We start from the raw sequence: 17,873 nt of genomic DNA, 5'->3' as shown, positions 1-17,873 counted from the left end.
TATGAGATATAAGCCACTACGTAAAGCAGAGTTGTAATAGAAAAACAACTGTGGTCAAGCAATTAAAAAAAAGCCTGTTAATGTGAAGCATCCAAGTAAAAATGTTCACGTGGAAGTCTGTTTTACGGGTGTGCTCACTTACTAGCTTGCTACTGCGAGCATTGCAGGTTGTGGGAGGTGTAGTCCGTGGCGTCCCTGTTTAGTTGCCACAGTGTTCGCTAGGAATTGGAGATTGGGATTTTGCTGAGTGGTGACATACTTCATCAGAGCAAGTGGAATTGGATGTTTTAAATGATACTACAAGATGTTAACAAGTACTCACATGATGAGAAGTCACATGATAAAAGTGAAAAGGTGAAGTCATGTGACATGTTTTCAAGATATAAATATCCACATACATTAGAATATACATGTACTATTAAATAAAACAATTATTACCTATTAAAAAAAGAAATATATTGTTATAGAAAAAAAGTGTTCATGCATAAAAGAAACCTGATTCGAATTAAAACCAAAACATTTATTTAAAAAAAAGGAAGAATTGTATTGTTTTGATCTTCACTATAATGCCAAATGTTTGTGGACAACTGAGCATAAGCTTGGTATGTGCTTTTTGAACATCCAACTCCACATTTGTTCCCCTACCACTCTTATAGTAACCTCCACTGTTATGTGAACATGATCCACTTGATTTTAGAGTGTGCTTTTTGTGCCCATTTATGTTCTGATGTGGGTGAGGAGGCCTGGGGTGTAGTCAGTGTTCTAGTTCATCCCAAATGTGTTCAATAGGGTTGAGTTTAGAGCTCTATAGCAGGCCACTGAAGATCTTTAACTTGTAAACCATATGTTATGGAGCTCATATTGTTGAACAGGTTTGGGACTCCAAACCTACAGCATCCAAAGGCATCCTTGATAATTGTGGCAACAGTTTTGGGAATAACCACACATTACTGGAAACATTTTGATGTCCCGAAATAGTGTATTTTTGGCAAATTTTGCCTGTGATTTGCTATTTGTTCTCTCTGTATAAATAGATTAAAGAGTGTAGACTATCCTTGATGAAATTTTTTAGGGCTTAACTGCATCAGCATGTTTTTAAACTGTAACAATAACTGAATAGCCATGAGATATTAAATGCTTTTTTTTTTATTGGCCTCCTTGAGTGCAACAGATTTCTCCAACAAGTATAACCTTCAAACTCAAGAGCTCCTGGCTGACATCTTTTTACACCTGAGGAGCATTTTACGTATACCCTATATTCTTGCCTGAACATTTCCAAACAGTTTTTACTGTGAACCAATAGAAAAAGTCTAGTAGAGCTGGAAGAGGAACCTCAACAGTTGGAACTACTAATCAATTGTAGAATAATTCAAGATCCCCTTTGCTCAACACAGCATGATTTATTACTGTTTTTGCTCAATTTGTTTGCAGCGAAGACCTCACAGAAAATGATAAATAGAGGTCATATTTCTTGCCTGTAATACCATGATCATTTTCAACATTTTGCCTTCTTTGTGCAGAATAATTTGTTACTTTATAAGTTGCAAGGACAGAAAAAAAAAAAAAAATCTCATGTGTATTGATTTTTCTCTTCCCACCCTAGAGTGCATGATCATGGAAAGCAAGCACTGCCAAGTGAAACAAATAAGTCACGAATCGCATGAATCTATTTATCGGTTTCAGCTCAGAGCTGGGATCTTGTTCAGGTTGTTCACAGGAACATCCTGTCTGTCACACCAAGAGACACATCGTTGTATCCCCCCACTTCCAGTGAACATAAAATGCAGTAAATGTTGGGTATAATATATATATATACTATTTTAGACCCTATGTTTCCCATAGTTCCAGGAGGAGGATTGTATTTTTTTATTTGAGACATTGTTTATGATGTCCCGCTAGCTCTAAGGGAGCTCCTGGCTCTTCATCATCTTTTTCGTTTGCTTATATGGAATGTTCCGGACATCTCAACCCACAGCCACCAGTCGTCTGAGGGTCAGCTGCACGTGAGTTTGAGTATGGAATTGGTCCTCCGTGAGAAGGCAAATCATGCAGAAAATGGAAAACACCTCCATCAGTATTTGCAATAACCATCATGTTGCTATTAAAAATTCATGTCTCCTGAAACCGCTGGCACCCTGATAAAAGCTAGCCGCTAGTCCATTTAGTGCATTAGCGCTCTCATTATTAACTTGGAACACCAAGTCACCTCTGCCCTTATGAAGGTGTGCAAAACTCCCTTTCAGATAGCAAGTCAAAATATATCTTTAAGCTACATATTAATATGGACTTAATTTTTTTGCTTAAAGCAAAAAAAGATAGATGTACATTTATTCCTTAAGGAAGTAAACCTGCAAGTACTTATCTAAAAAATACTGTGTTAAAAATGGCTGTACAACATTCACTTATAGTATTCAATAAAAATGAATTATTATTTCGCACCTAAATAAATAAATGAATATAAAAGAAAGAAACTTTAAACCATCAATGCAACACACATTTATTCACAACGGCTTTTTATTTCTCAGCTAAAATTCAGTTTGGTGTCCTGATTATTTATTTTATTGTAATTTAAAACACCATAATTAAAAGAATTTACAAGAGTATTTTTTACCAGCTGCCTGTAATTTCAGGGGTGTACTTACTTTTGTGAAGAAATAATATATATATATATGTCAATCAATTAAATTTTTTTATTTTCAATCACACACTTCATTTAATGCTTTTTAATTTTTAATACTTTCAATGTTTTTCAATAATTCAATGTTTATTATTGAATTATTGAAATCATACTCAACATAGAGCATGAAGACAAAATATTCTTGTAAATATTTTAAATGTAATTATGGAATATAAAATTATGTAAATCATCAGGACGCCAAATAGAACGTTTGATATATTTCCGGATGGTTTTAATTGCCAGATGTTTTCCAGTAATTTTTGTTATATCTGAGTAAAGAAAGGTCGGTGTGAATATGTGTGTTGTGTTCAAGGTTTTAATTTTGCTTTTTTTATATTTATTCATTTATATTTTTTATAAAAAATTGTTAAACAGAAATGCGCACTGCATTAATCGCGCGTTGATAAAATTTGTGCTGTTAAAAAAAAATTTCAATAACGCATACATTTTGACATGCCCCTGTGCACAAAGCCAGCTCCCGCTTATACACAGGTTGAAGTGGAAGATCTGACTTTGCTAATGCCATTGTGACAAATCTCCACAAACACCCTCCAAAATCTAGTGAAGCATCTTTTCAGAAGAGTAGAGGTTATAATACAGCAAATCAGGACCTAATGTCGCATTTGTTGAGCTCAGTAGCTCCTACTTTTATACCAAAGACTGTTGAAAGAACATTTACTTATAATCTTATACTCCAGTACTCATGTTAGTTCTCACTCTCCAGTGTTCTGTATTGTTGAAAGATTTATGATCAAACTCTTGATGTCACCCAAATGAGGATGGGTTTCCCTTTTGAGTCTGGTTCCTCTCAAGGTTTCTTCCTCATTACATCTAAGGGAGCTTTTCCTTGCCACAGTCGCCATGGCTGCTCATCAGGGATAAATACACACCATTCACCTTGACTGTTGATTTCTGTAAAGCTCCTTTGAGACAATGTCTGTTGTGAAAAGCGCTATATACAAATAAACTTCACTTGACTTGACTTGACTTAATGTATAATGTTTAAAAAGAACATAGGAAACTTTATGATAAAATATCCATAAGCTTCTGTTTATATAATGCATATGTAGTAAAATAAATTGATAGATTTAAACATAATTTAAAATATATATAAAATATATATTCAAATATTTCCACAAGTAATATATAATCTATATCCTTTAGGCCTTTTATAGCAATGTACAAGTATAAAAACATTAGGGTAATCATTGTAAATTAAAATACTATGTTTGTTTGTATATTTGTTTGTTGGGAGGTGATCTGATTTGATCAATTTATTAAGTGATTGATTTGTTGAGTGATTGATTTATAAGCTAATTGTTTGATTGATTGATTGATTGACCAGAGTAATTTAGTGCTGCCAATCCATTTATTGGCATAATTTTGAAAAATAGGAGGAAACTAGAGAACCAGGTGGAAACCAATAAGAACAGGAAGAGGATATGTGAAAGTCTGCACAGGCTGTAATTTAAACTCAGTATCAATCCTCTGGTGTTGTGAGATGGCAATTCTACACGCAATATATAGCATATCTATACGCTATATATAGTATAACCCTGCTTTATTACTCAACTGCTCAATTTACCTTATTGTAAAGAAACTCTTTTAGTGATACAGAGTTATAACTAGTCAAGATTTAAACAGCTAAAAGAACTGAAGTAAAAATCACGTCATTTGAACCACCTTTTTAATCTAAGCGAACAAGTCGCATCAGAATGAAAAGAAACTGTAAATCAAGGCCCTATCATTAAATTCTAATTATTGTTAGAAGGAAGCTGGTTTATATAAGTGCCAACAGATATAAGCTCTTGCGCTATAGCTTGATTGAAATGTTAATCACAACATGGCATAATACTGGTGCTAATAATGAAACTGCCATACCTAAAAAAAAGGGAAATCTGGACATTCAACCCTTGCAGATAGACATAGTCAGAACTTATTACTTTTCATAATATTGGTGTGGAGAACTCTAATTTAACATTGTCGCACCCATCAAAGATGCAGGGTGTCTTCACCTTCCAAGTCCCAATTTAACCTCTGGTGATAATGCATATTATAGCTCTGGCTGGTAGGTGTTTTTACAGTTTATTTTAGAAATTCACGTCTAGTGCGGTTTCAGATTCAATCATGGGCTTAGATTTCTTTCTGTCAAGAGCTTAACATGTTCTCCGCATGTCTGCATGGCTTTTCAAGCAGCCGCTAGGTGCAAATGAATGTGCCAAAGTGTGTGTGGGTGCTTAATTGCGTGCATATGCATGTGTTTTTGGCACCCTGAGATATATTGGCATCCAATCCAGGGTGTATTCCCATTAGGTACACAGTGTTCTCTGGATAGACTAGGGATCCATTATGGCAGGATGAAGTGGTTAATGAATATGAATAAATGAATAAATGAGAATGAATGAATGAATGATGCCCTTTAGACCAACGCAAAACACAGTTCATGCAACTGCACTTCCTAGTACAATGGGGATTTAAAAACGTTAATAGTATGCATATTTCTTGTACAACCAATCCCAAAATCCCAGCATTAACATTAATTAAGAGTTGATGTGAGCCTGATAAAGGTGTTTGCCGTTGCTTGAGCGAAAGCAAACGAGCGGTGAAAACGCAAAGAGTGGCTCGAGCAGGATGCTCACATTAATAATAAATACCTACAGCCTCTGTGGGCTCTTAAATTTCTCCCTTACATATGAATTATGGATGTTCTTTAGTGTTTGGCCAGTCCATTTTAGACTTCAGCATTGGTGTTTGTGACAGGAAAGAGCCAAACAGTCTGTGTTCTATTTGCTTAGGAAGAATGAAATGTTATTGAGCACACAGACTGCACAAAAATAAGAGAGGAATGACACTCAATATGAACGCGGTTAAATAGCGTTGCTGTAGATATGTTCCCATGTATCTCAGGAAAGTGTACTCTGTGGTAGTCTCTTTATATAGCAATAATTGGGCCTATTTTAAGCATAAGTTTGAAGACGGTTTTAAAAAAAAAGGGCATTACTACTGTATGGGCTGTATCCCAACCTGCTGCTCTTGTTCCCTTCACACAGAGTTCTCATGGGGAAACAATACTGGATCTGTGATGGAATTTCTATAAGGGAAATGCAATGCACTCAGGAGCTGCAAAACACTTTCCTGAAGTTTCCTGAACAGTTTTGCTATCTTTCTCTCTCTCTCTCTCTCTCTCTCTCTCTCTCTCTCTCTCTCTATCTATCTCTTATAGCTCAGCTTAGTACTACTTTAAACTTGGCTGAAATTCTCCTCATTATCACTTGTGCAGCCCGCAGAGGTTTGGACCATGTTAATTACCTCAGGATACAATATGGATTCCAGTCTTGCTCATTTCAGAGCAGCGTTCTGACCAGTGCCTGGAGCACATCACCTGCTATAATTGTGATCAATTGCCTGTGTCAACCCATTTCACAGACAAGTGCTTTTCCCTGTGGCCAGGGTCAATGGCACAAGCACTGCTGATTTACATAGCCAATACTGAAAAGTTGCAGAATCGCTAGGAGCGAGATGCCTAATATATGAGATTAAATTTAACAAAAAGCTTACAAGATTGGATAAAAAGGTGACAGGATTAGGCCAAATGATTAATTTCCAAAAAGAGTGACTGGTGTTTCATATAAACCCTTATGTGTGCCACATCATGATGTTATGTTGCTTTACACTGATCAGGCATAACATTATGACCACATGTCTATATTGTGTTGGTAACCTGTTTTTGCTGCCAAAACAGTCCTAAACCAAGCAATAACAGCATTAACATATTCAGCAATCTGAGCTACAGTCGCTCATCTGATGGATCGGACCACAGAGGCCAGCCTTTGCTTCCCATGTGCATCAATGAGTCTTGGAGAGATGTGGTTTTGGAGATGCTCTGACCCAGTCGTCTAGCCATCACAATTTGGTCCTTGTCAAAGATATAATCAGTGTTATTCACTTCACCGGTCATAATGTTATAATGTCATAATATTATGCCTGGTCGGGGTATTTGTAAAATACTGTAAGCAGTTTGATGAAAATGTTACATGTAAAATACAATATCAAATTATCATTAACTTATATGATATTAAACTAGTTTTCTACTTTTCAAATGTCACATTTTTGTACCTTTACAAAAACTAAATGACATATTTAAATATTTTTTCAGCAGATCTCACCACCGTTCCACTTCTGTATCACAGGGGACATTCTGTACCTTTACACAAAGAACACTTTGATGAAGACCATCTCTCCTTAGGCTTTCATCCACACTTCTAGTGGAATCGGAGTGAAAAATATATTGTGTGTAAGTGTTCAAACAAAGCAGGATCTCAAATAAATGGAGGAATCACAGTGCCTGAAAACATAATACAGCTGAATTATCCTTATGTTTCTAACATTGCTGCCTGCTTTTTGACACAAACTACTTCTAGGTGCTAATAACATCCCAGAGCTATCTCAAACTTGTGCAGTATAGCAATTTCTATAGCTATGGTTCTCTACAGAAAAAAAAAAATTAAAAAAGAAGGTAAAGAGCCATCTAGACACAAGACACGCCTAAAAAATCTTCAATTTAATGCAAATGTTTAGCGTAACATTTTAGAGATTAGAAGCACAAATATATAGAAGTTTAAAACAAATGTACTCAAAAGATGAAATCTCATATTCAAAGAAAGTTTTATTAAAAATGTTTGTATAACTTCACTGATCTTTTCTTTTCTACTTTTTCTTTTCTACTTTTTCTTTTTCATTTTTCTTATCAGCCTTACCACATTTCTGCATACTTGCCGGTTTGTAACTCACTCATTAGTACTTACATGCATTTATTCACAACTGGCTAACAGTACTTGTCTTCTATCTGGCACCCTACCAAGCTCATCGATAAACTCCATCTGTGTCGTTTCTGTCTGCACTCACATCACAATTTGGTGATCAATTCAAAGTTTTTTTTTTTCACTCAACCACATGCACTTCTTAATGGTTAAATACAGACTTTACTTCCTTCAACTTTCTTCTCCGTATCTCTAAAGACTCCTGATTGCCCCCCTACCCACATCACAGATCAGCACTAGTACTGCCTGCTGTGCTTTTCACCACATCCTTAACATATACTTCCTGACTGCAGCTGGAGTTCACTTATCGTTCTTGGATTGTTGAGCATAATTTTCTTTCCATTTATTTATGAATGTATTTATGTATGTATGTATGTATGTATGTATGTATGTATGTATTTATTTATTTATTTTAATTTAAGATTAATCTTCCTGTTTTATGCTATATCCTTTTTTCTATACTCTCCATTCAGTGATCACATGAACATATTTAATACCCACATTTAAAGAAATAAAATAGAATAAAAATCACGATCAGATCAGATCAGAAGAACTATTGAGACACAACCAACACACATCATAAAACATTATTATTTTTTACCACGGTTTGAGCAAAAACTTTTGACAGCATCCATCAGATCCAATAATTGCTAATCTTTCTGTATAAACACAGGCCATGCACGCAAGATCATCTGGAAGTTTAAAATCAACAAGTACCATCACCAGCCATGAATGCACTTCTAATCGTCACTGTGAGATCCGAAGTTGCCCTTCGGCCCCATTTGCACGAGGACGGATTCGGCATAAATCACCACAGGAATCATTTCCAGACTTGCCAGTGGAGGCTGGGTGATAGATGGCACCAATGAGGGGCAACTCTCATCTCTCCTTCCATTTTGTTTGGATTCAATTTTGCCGAGCGCACCGACTGGGTGACACTTCAGTGGGGGAGCTTCTTGTTAGCATGCCTTTCACAGATGTGTCAGAGAGGCATATGCTAAAATGAATATGTTAGATTGAAAGCTTAAAAAGATTGGGGGAAGGTGGAAAGGGGTTGAGAATGTGTGAAAAACATCGTCGCATCCATGTAGCCACTCTCATTTTTCTACCGATTAGGAGCATGAGTGCAAGGGTCGTAATGGTTGGTAAATAGCTCAAGATCTAGATGCATTTAAACATCTATTTTAATATATTTCATCTGCAACACCACAATAAAGATTTTTTTAAGCTTAGCTGGGCACACTTTTTTATTTTGCTCTATTATGTTAATCACAGGTATAACGGGTATGACTGGTCATAAAAAACATAACGGTGGTCTAAATGAAATCATTACTAAAGTGTGTTACAAGTCAGAATTTCCTTTTTGAATAAAGTTATGACAAATAACATTGTCTAAACAGCTCAATCATTGTGACATTTTAAATAACCACATGATGTGACTCAAGTTTAAATTACTTTAATAACATTCATTATATGGACAAAGGTTTTGAAACACCTGACCTTTCCAGTCACATGTGGTTCTTCCACAAACCATTACTACAATATTAGAAGAACACAATTATATAGAATGTCTTTGAATGCAGATGCATAACATTTTCCCTTCACTTCAACTGAGACGCAAACCTGTTCCAGTATAAAATGCCCTGTGCACAAAGCAAGCTCTGTGAACATATGGTTTACATGGGTTGGACTGGAAGACCATCAGTGATCTACAATGAAGCCCTGATCTCATCTTACTAAGCATTACTGGGATGTATTGGAACAATGATTGCACCCCAGGTCTCCACAAGCACACTCTGAAAATCTAGTGGAACATCTTCCCAGAAGATTGAAGGGTAATTATAACAGAGAATGTGAAACTAAACGCCAAATGGAATGTTAAAAAAGCACAAAAGAATTTTATAGTCAGGTGTTCACAAACTTTTGTCCATATAGTGCATAACAAACTTGTGTTTTAATTCTCTTTATTTCTTTCACAAAACCCATTTAAGAAAATCCTCATTGTTGTGTTATTTCATTTAACTTCTATTCTAATTAGGTAACCAATAAAATGTAATGAATAATAAAGCCCTCAGCTGTTCAATGATTAATGCTGTCAGGGAGCTACCTGTTCCTTCTCCTGTGCAGGCCGCGCCCACTCGTAGCTCATCCCCAGCATACTAAGGACACACACCTGAACCTCGTTTATTTCATTCATCACCTAACCCATAATAACCCCTCACCTACACACACACTCTGTCAGTTATTGTTTCATGGTTTTGCTGCCCGTCACACGCTTTCCGTTGGACTGTTCAGCACCGTGCTTCTTCCCCGAGCGCACCGGGATTCATACACCGACTGCCCGGTGTTTGTTCCCATGCACCGTGGACCGCGCTGCTTCTGCGCCCCACCGGATATTATACCCTTTTTTCAGCGAGTGTATCTGGATTTGCCTTGTGTTTCAAATAAACTTTCGTTTGCTTTCACTTCGGCTTTCGCCTCCAGTTTCCTCGCGTGACAGAATAACTGACCTACGAAGAACAGTAAGGAGCTGTTTTCCGGCTCTTACCTGTAGATGGATACCGGACCCAGCGGCTCCTCCGGGAGCAGCTCCGCCGACCCGGTTCGGGATCTCGTCGCCGCGCTGCAAGCCGCCTTTCCAACAGCCGCGGCTCGAACAACCCCCCCTGCGGTTACCGGCAGTCCCATGGCGCCCCGGGACGCTGGAGAAGGCCGGAGTGCCGCGCTTCCTGCTCCAGGTGAACCTCTACATAGAGATGCAACCGCAGCGGTTCCCATCCGAACGGTCCAAGGTAGCGTTCTTTATTTCTCTACTTTCCGGGAGAGCGCTAGCTTGGGCACAATCGCTGTGGGACTCGGAGAGCCCAGTATTAAACACCTACGCTTTGTTTACCGCGCACTTCCTGGAAGTTTTCAGCGCCGCCTCCGGGGTCCTAACCACCGCCGACCAGCTGCTCAGTTTGCGACAGGGGAGTGATGACATCACGGCTTACAGCCTGCGCTTCCGCACACTGGCGGCATCTAGTGGTTGGAACGAGTCAGCGCTTCTGGGCATATATCGAGTGGGACTCACACCAGAAATTAAACAGGCAATGGCGATCTATGACGACAGGATGGGGCTGGAGGAGTTCATAGGAAAGTCCATCGGCCTTTCACAGCGGCTCGCGGCATGCCCACCGATACACCATCCCTCAGGGACCCATCCTGCAACCACCCCGGCTTCCGATACCGAACCAATGCAGCTGGGCTCACAAAGGCTGTCCAGGAGAGAGAGAAACAGCCGATTGGCCACCGGAAAGTGCCTGTACTGCGGTGACCCGGGTCATTCCATCGCCAGATGCACCAGGCGTCCGTTCGCACGGCGGTGAGTACTGTTGAGTTCCCTGCAGACATCTCTCCTTTGTCTAAGCTCACGGTAATGCTTCTAACCCCAAGCCTATCTGTCTCCGTATGTGCTTTGGTGGACTCTGGATCAGCAGGTAACTTCATCTCCCAAGCCTGCCTCGACCGCCTTGGCTCCCCGAGAGAGGGCTCCCAGGACTTAGCCGTCCAGACCATCCAGGGCCGCCCACTGGGAAGGGGCTGGGTGAAGTACTGTGCGCCAGTTGTCACCCTCCAGGTGGGGCTGTTCCATCGGGAGGACATCCGGTTCATGGTACTCGACGACTCTACAGTCAGTGTGATCTTGGGACGGCCCTGGTTACAACAACACGCCCACGGTGTTCCTGGGACCCGTCGACATTCTAGAGTGGAGTGCACACTGCCGGAAAACTGCCTCTCCCAGCTACCCACACGGGTCCATAAGGTCGTGGTCGGTGCCACCAGGGTGGAAGAAGCCACCACAAAGACCCAGGCGGCGATTCCTGTGGAATACCAGGCATTCAAGGATGTGTTTTGTGCCAAAGCAGCCACTGCCTTCCCCTCACCGGCCTGGGGATTGCTGCATCGACCTGCTTCCTGGGGCTAAGCTGCCCAAGGGCCGTGTCTATCCCCTATCCGCTCCTGAACATCGAGCTATGGAGGAGTACATCCAACAGGCGCCCAGCAGGGGTTCATCACCCAATCCACCTCACCGGCAGCCTCAAGCTTTTTCTTTGTGGGAAAGAAGGACGGGGGTCTTCGTCCATGCATCGACTACCGGCAGCTAAACGCCCAGATCGCTCCTCTCCCTTATCCCCTCCCTCTCGTACCGTCAGCTCTGGAGGACCTAAGGGAGGCTAGGGTATTCTCCAAACTCGACCTCCGGAGCGCATACAACCTAGTACGCATCAGAAGAGGAGACGAATGGAAGACCGCCTTCATTACACCCTCAGGGCACTACGAGTACCGGGTCATGCCGCACGGCCTCGATCGCTCCGGCAGTGTTCCAGGGGTTCATGAACGAGGTGCTCCGGCCCTTCCTCCAGAAGTGTGTCATGGTCTACATCGATGACATCCTGATCTACTCACGTAACCTGGAGGAGCACCATCGTCACGTGCTTGACGTACTAGGGGCACCGTTCCCACCAGCTCTATCTGAACCTCTCCAAGTGCGAGTTCCACCTGGACGAGATACAGTTCCTGGGCTACGTGATTAGTGCACGGGGAATACAGATGGATGAAGGCAAGGTGAAGGCTGTAAGGAACTGGCCCGTTCCTGAGTCAATCAAAGAGCTCCAACGGTTCCTGGGCTTTGCTAACTTCTATCGTCGGTTCATCCAGGGTTACAGCCAGATCACGGCACCCCTCACGACCCTCCTCAGGGGTAAAGCACGGACCCTGAGATGGACCCCAGAGGCTCAGGAGGCTTTCGGCGAGCTCCGCCAGCGTTTCTGCCTCGCCCCTGTGTTACGTCATCCAGATCCCGGAGACCGCTTTGTGGTCGAAGTCGACGCCTCCTCCACCGGCGTAGGGGCGGCTCTCTCCCAGCTATCAGGCAACCCGCCACAGCTCCATCCCTGCGCTTACTTCTCGCATAAGCTCTCAGCGGCTGAACAGAACTACGACATCGGCAACCGTGAGCTGTTGGCAATAAAGATGGCTCTGGCGAATGGAGGCACTGGCTGGAGGCGCGAGCACCCATTCACTGTTATCACAGACCACAAGAACCTCCAGTACCTACGGAGGCCGGAGGCTCAACCCCAGGCAGGCCCGCTGGGCCTCTTCTTCACTCGGTTCGGTTCCACGTCACCTACCGAGCCGGGCGCTTAATGGTAAGGCCGACGCCTCTCCCGGGTGTTGGGCCCGAGGAACCCAGCGATCCGGACCCCATCCTTCCTCCCACACTGCCGTGGGGCCCATCGTCTGGGGCGTGGACAGGAGATCCGCTCAGCTTCTCTCCAGGAACCGGCCCCGGTGTCCTGAGGACGTGTCTTGTCCCCACCTCCTGCCGACGAGGGCTCATGCAGTCGGTACACGAGGGGCCCGCACGGGTCACCCAGGGAGAGGAGGACAGTTCAGCTCGTCCAGGCAGCGTTACTGGTGGCCGGGGATGGCGGAGGAGATCACCCGGTTCGTCCAGGGGTGTGCCACCTGCGCCATGTCAAAAGTGCCACGGCACCTACCCGTAGGCAAGCTGGTGCCACTCCCCGTCCCGCAGCGCCCCTGGTCCCACCTGGGGATCGACTTCGTGACCGACCTGCCACGGTCAGGGGGACACACGTGCGTCCTGGTAGCGGTGGACCGCTTCTCCAAAGCCTGCCGTTTTGTTCCCCTCAAGGGCCTGCCCACCGCCCTCGAAACAGCCGAGGCCCTGTTCACCCACGTATTCAGGAATTTTGGTCTCCCGGAGGAGATAGTCTCAGATCGTGGGCCCCAGTTCACGTCTCGGGTGTGGAAGGCCTTCTTCCAGCTCCTGGGGGTTTCGGTGAACCTAACGTCTGGTTACCACCCGCAGTCGAACGGCCAGGCGGAGCGGAAGATCCAGGAGCTGAGCAGGTACCTGAGGACTTACTGCAGCCAGGACCAGGAGGACTGGGCTCGTTTCCTGCCCTGGGCCGAATCGCCCAGAACTCGCTCCGGCAGGATTCCACAGGTCTCACCCCTTTCCAGTGCGTGCTGGGGTTCCAGCCACCCCTGTTCCCGTGGTCGGACGAGCCCAGCGACGTACCCTCGGTGGACGCCTGGTTCCGGGAGAGTAACCGGGTCTGGGAGTCGGCGCACACCCAGTTGCGTCGGGCCCTTCGCAATACTCGCCGGCACGCTGACGCCAGGCGCCTGGAGGCTCCTCGTTTCCGCCCGGGATCTGGTATGGTTGTCGACACGGGACCTGAGGCTGAAGCTGCCGTGCCGTAAGCTGAGCCCCCGGTACATCGGGCCCTTCAGGGTTTCCAGGCAGATCGGAGACGTATCCTACCGGCTGGAGCTGCCACCCGGGTACCGCATTCATCCCACCTTCCATGTGTCCCTGCTAAAACCGTGTGTCTCGCCTTCCTCTCGTCCTCCAGGTGACCCCGCGACGTCCGTCCAGCCGGAGGTCGTGGCGCAGCCGGACGTGTATGCTGTGCGGGAAGTCTTGGATTCCAGGCGGCGCAGGGGTCACCTCGAGTACCTCGTGGATTGGGAGGGCTACGGCCCGGAGGAGCGGTCTTGGGTGGCCCGGCGGGGCGTGCTGGACCCAGCGTTGCTGGCGGAGTTCCACGCGGCTCACCCGCGCCGCCCGCGCCCGGGCTAGGGGTCGCCGCCGCAGAGTCCGGGCGTCGGTGCCGCCCCTGGGGGAGGGGGTGGTGTCAGGGAGCTACCTGTTCCTTCTCCTGTGCAGGCCGCGCCCACTCGTAGCTCATCCCCAGCATACTAAGGACACACACCTGAACCTCGTTTATTTCATTCATCACCTAACCCATAATAACCCCTCACCTACACACACACTCTGTCAGTTATTGTTTCATGGTTTTGCTGCCCGTCACACGCTTTCCGTTGGACTGTTCAGCACCGTGCTTCTTCCCAGCGCACGGGATTCATACACCGACTGCCCGGTGTTTGTTCCCATGCACCGTGGACCGCGCTGCTTCTGCGCCCCACCGGATATTATACCCTTTTTTTCAGCGAGTGTATCTGGATTTGCCTTGTGTTTCAAATAAACTTTCGTTTGCTTTCACTTCGGCTTTCGCCTCCAGTTTCCTCACGTGACAAATGCTTTATTTAGGTTATGCCATGGCCCTGGGTTCAATCCTAATTCCAGGTAACTGTTAATGTGAGAGTGTAAACCAGTGAGGCATGCATTTTTGATCTAGACCTTTGGCTTATTCTGAACTATTTAATCTCACACTGCAGATTCCTAATGCACCACCTCCTTAAAATAATCACTGGCTTTCAGCAAGCACCCATGCATAGCGACCAACAAAAATAATTACCACAGAATCAGTGGACCTCCAGCCAGCCAGATGGATGTTAAATAAGGTTAATTGAAATTGTGTTGAGCAACAAAATATGAAAGTCTGTGATCTGTAGCATAAGAACTCAGCAGTGAGAAAATGCTACACTGCTTATCAAGTGAAAATATCTTGAATGCTTTAAAATGTATATACTACAGTAGGTGTCCTAATAGTTTCTATATACTGTATAAAGAATGCGGTGGTCCAGTGGTTAAAATATTGGCCTTCTGATTAAGTTCAAATCCCACCATCAAGTTGCCACTGTTGGGCCCTTGAGCAAGGCTCTTAACCCTGCTCAGTTATATAAAGGGGATAATTGTAAGTCGCTCTGGATAAGGCGTCTGCCAAATGTTACAAATGGAAACACTTACGATAGAATTTCAGAATGACTTTATCAAAGGAAAAAACTTATATTAAAAATCATGACTGGATCAGGAAGCTGTAACAAGGTTCCATCCTGAGTGTGAGAGACGACTCTGTGTAGATCATGTAGAGGAGGTTTTGTATAAAAAAAAAAGTTTCACATTTTGCTAAAATATTTTACTTTCCCCCATGCATGAAGCCTTTGGGGATACACTTTAGGTTTGCCTATTATAGGAAAACTTACAAAGTTACATAACACCAAATATGAGACAGATTTAAACCTATTTGTAGCTTTGCTTCACTAATACTAAATTCAAGCTTGAGTGTGTTATGTTCTATTGACATTACCACATAATAAGAAGGATTACAGAACAAAAGTGCAGATAATTTAATGAAGTGCAAACGTACAAATAGACGGAACATAGAGTAAAGCCTGAGCATGGACACGTGAAATACAATTGGCATCAACAATCCAGTGCAAAGTGAGACATTCTGAAGCTCATTATCTGTGAATGCAAATCAGGTGCAAAGATTATCTGACAGTGCAGTTGCTAATGGGAAGTGTAGTTTTATTGCCTCCTGATATAACATTTACAGCTTTTGACAAATGCTTTTATTCAGAGCCACTTACATTTATCTCATTCATGCAACTGAGCAGTTATGGGGTTAAGCTTTGCTCAGGGGACCAGGAGTGGCAAATTGCAGTGGGTGGGATTTGAACTCACAACCTTTAGATCAGGAGTCACCAACGTGGTGCCCCAGGTAGCCCGCAAAGACCACATGAGTAGCCCGTGGGCCTTTTCTAAAAAATAGCTGTTTCCTACTTTGTTAAGTACTAGTGGTTAAGATGCAGCGCTCTCACCGCTGCGACCCGGGTTCGATTCCCGGTCAGGGAACCTTCCCCAGCCACTCTCAGTGCCGGTCCCAAGCCCGGATAAATTGGGGAGGGTTGTGTTAGGAAGGGCATCCAGCGTAAAAACGTGCAAAATCAAACGTGCGGCGGATCCGCTGTGGCGACCCCTAACGGGAGAAGCCGAAAGAAAGTTATTATTTTTTTATTAACATGATCAGTGTCTTCACACAGATGAATATCATTAATTATTAATAATAACATAAACAACGGTAAATTGAGCAAATTTGTTATTTCAGATCAAACTGAAAACTGTGTGCATCAAACTGGTAGCCTTCACATTAATCGGTACCCAAGAAGTAGCTCTCAGTTTCAAAAAGGTTGGTGACCCCTGCTGTAGATCCAAAGTCCAATGCCTTAATCACTAAGTTACCACATCCCACAGGCATAAGTATAAACCTAGCAGGCATGTATGTTTTCTAATTTTAATTCATTTCTGAAAATTAATAGAGGGCAGTTGTTTGCTGTTCTTTTATGAAGTAGATGTATGTATTTTATGTAATATATTATAATAACATGAGGAATGGCATAAGGCACCTAACACCTGTTTTTGCTTAAGAAATTGTGTTGTCTTAAATATAATTGTTGGTGTGATTAGTCATATAGTGGCCCCAACATGAACAATGTAGCATCCATCATGAATATGGGCAGGTGAAATATGTTCCCTTTGTCAAACTGACATACTGGCTTATCTACCACACGTGCTCTGACTCAATTTTTCACCAGTCAAAGACTTTCATTTTGATTGAAAAAGGCTTCAAAGTCACAAAATGGGAGTCAATGGTGCGACATTTTCCTATTATATGCTTAAACCATGAATCGTTTGAAAATCCACACGTGATAGGTTCATTCTGCTGTCACTTCCTAATATATGCTGCTGGTTAATCATAGACTGCAAACCTGGAGGCAGGCAATCAAATTACTGCATTTGATATACTTTAACTCATGCTCTGTGTAAGGTCCATGCTTGCAGCCATAAGGAACACTGCAGTGTGCTAGCAAGCTAGTTTGTGATTTCAGCAGCACAAGAACTTCAAATGCGATTTTATGGTCTTACGTGAGTAAATATATTGTATTCAGTACATGAACGATGGATAAAAATGTAGATGTATTCAAACTACATGCAAACATTGAGCAAGACACTGGCTGAATGTCATTTCAGCCATTTTCAGAAACACAAATATTAGAAATAGCATATATTTATGTCTGGCCTGCCTCTATAACCTTTCTGGCTTGTGCACAGAACAAACTCATCTCTCTCCATGCGCTTTACTCTGGATAACTAAACATTCTAGCTACACACCCCAAAGCAGTCTGCAAGAAAGTGAAAGTGTAAAAGCACCACTGTGACCTCTGGGAAGGAACGCATCTGATTAATTCATTTTACTTTTGATGTTTCGAGACGTTAACTCAAGCCGTTTACAGCTGAAATTTAGCTACAGAGTAGAAGTAAAACAACTCTATTAAATACAAATCTAAAAAACTAAAAACTAAAAAAATGTCAGTTACATGTATATTTTTATTTACCAGTTCCCAGACAATCTCTCAAAGAGCCCAGAATGCCCTGCAGGCTCGCCTCTGGTATGTTTTGATAGGATTGAAACTTTTGGTCAAACATCAGCCTGCTCTTGCAAAGTTTTCATAATCCTAGGTATATCTCGTATTCAATCGAACTAACACAACTCTCCTCATTCATTTATAGCCTAGCCTAAGGGTTAAATATACGAGGGATCAAAAAAAAAAACCGAGAC

Source organism: Silurus meridionalis, chromosome 22 (assembly GCF_014805685.1).
Source record: "Silurus meridionalis isolate SWU-2019-XX chromosome 22, ASM1480568v1, whole genome shotgun sequence".
NCBI lineage: Eukaryota > Metazoa > Chordata > Actinopteri > Siluriformes > Siluridae > Silurus > Silurus meridionalis.
The sequence above is the reverse complement of the archived record's forward strand: the minus strand, read 5'-3'. Positions refer to the sequence as shown.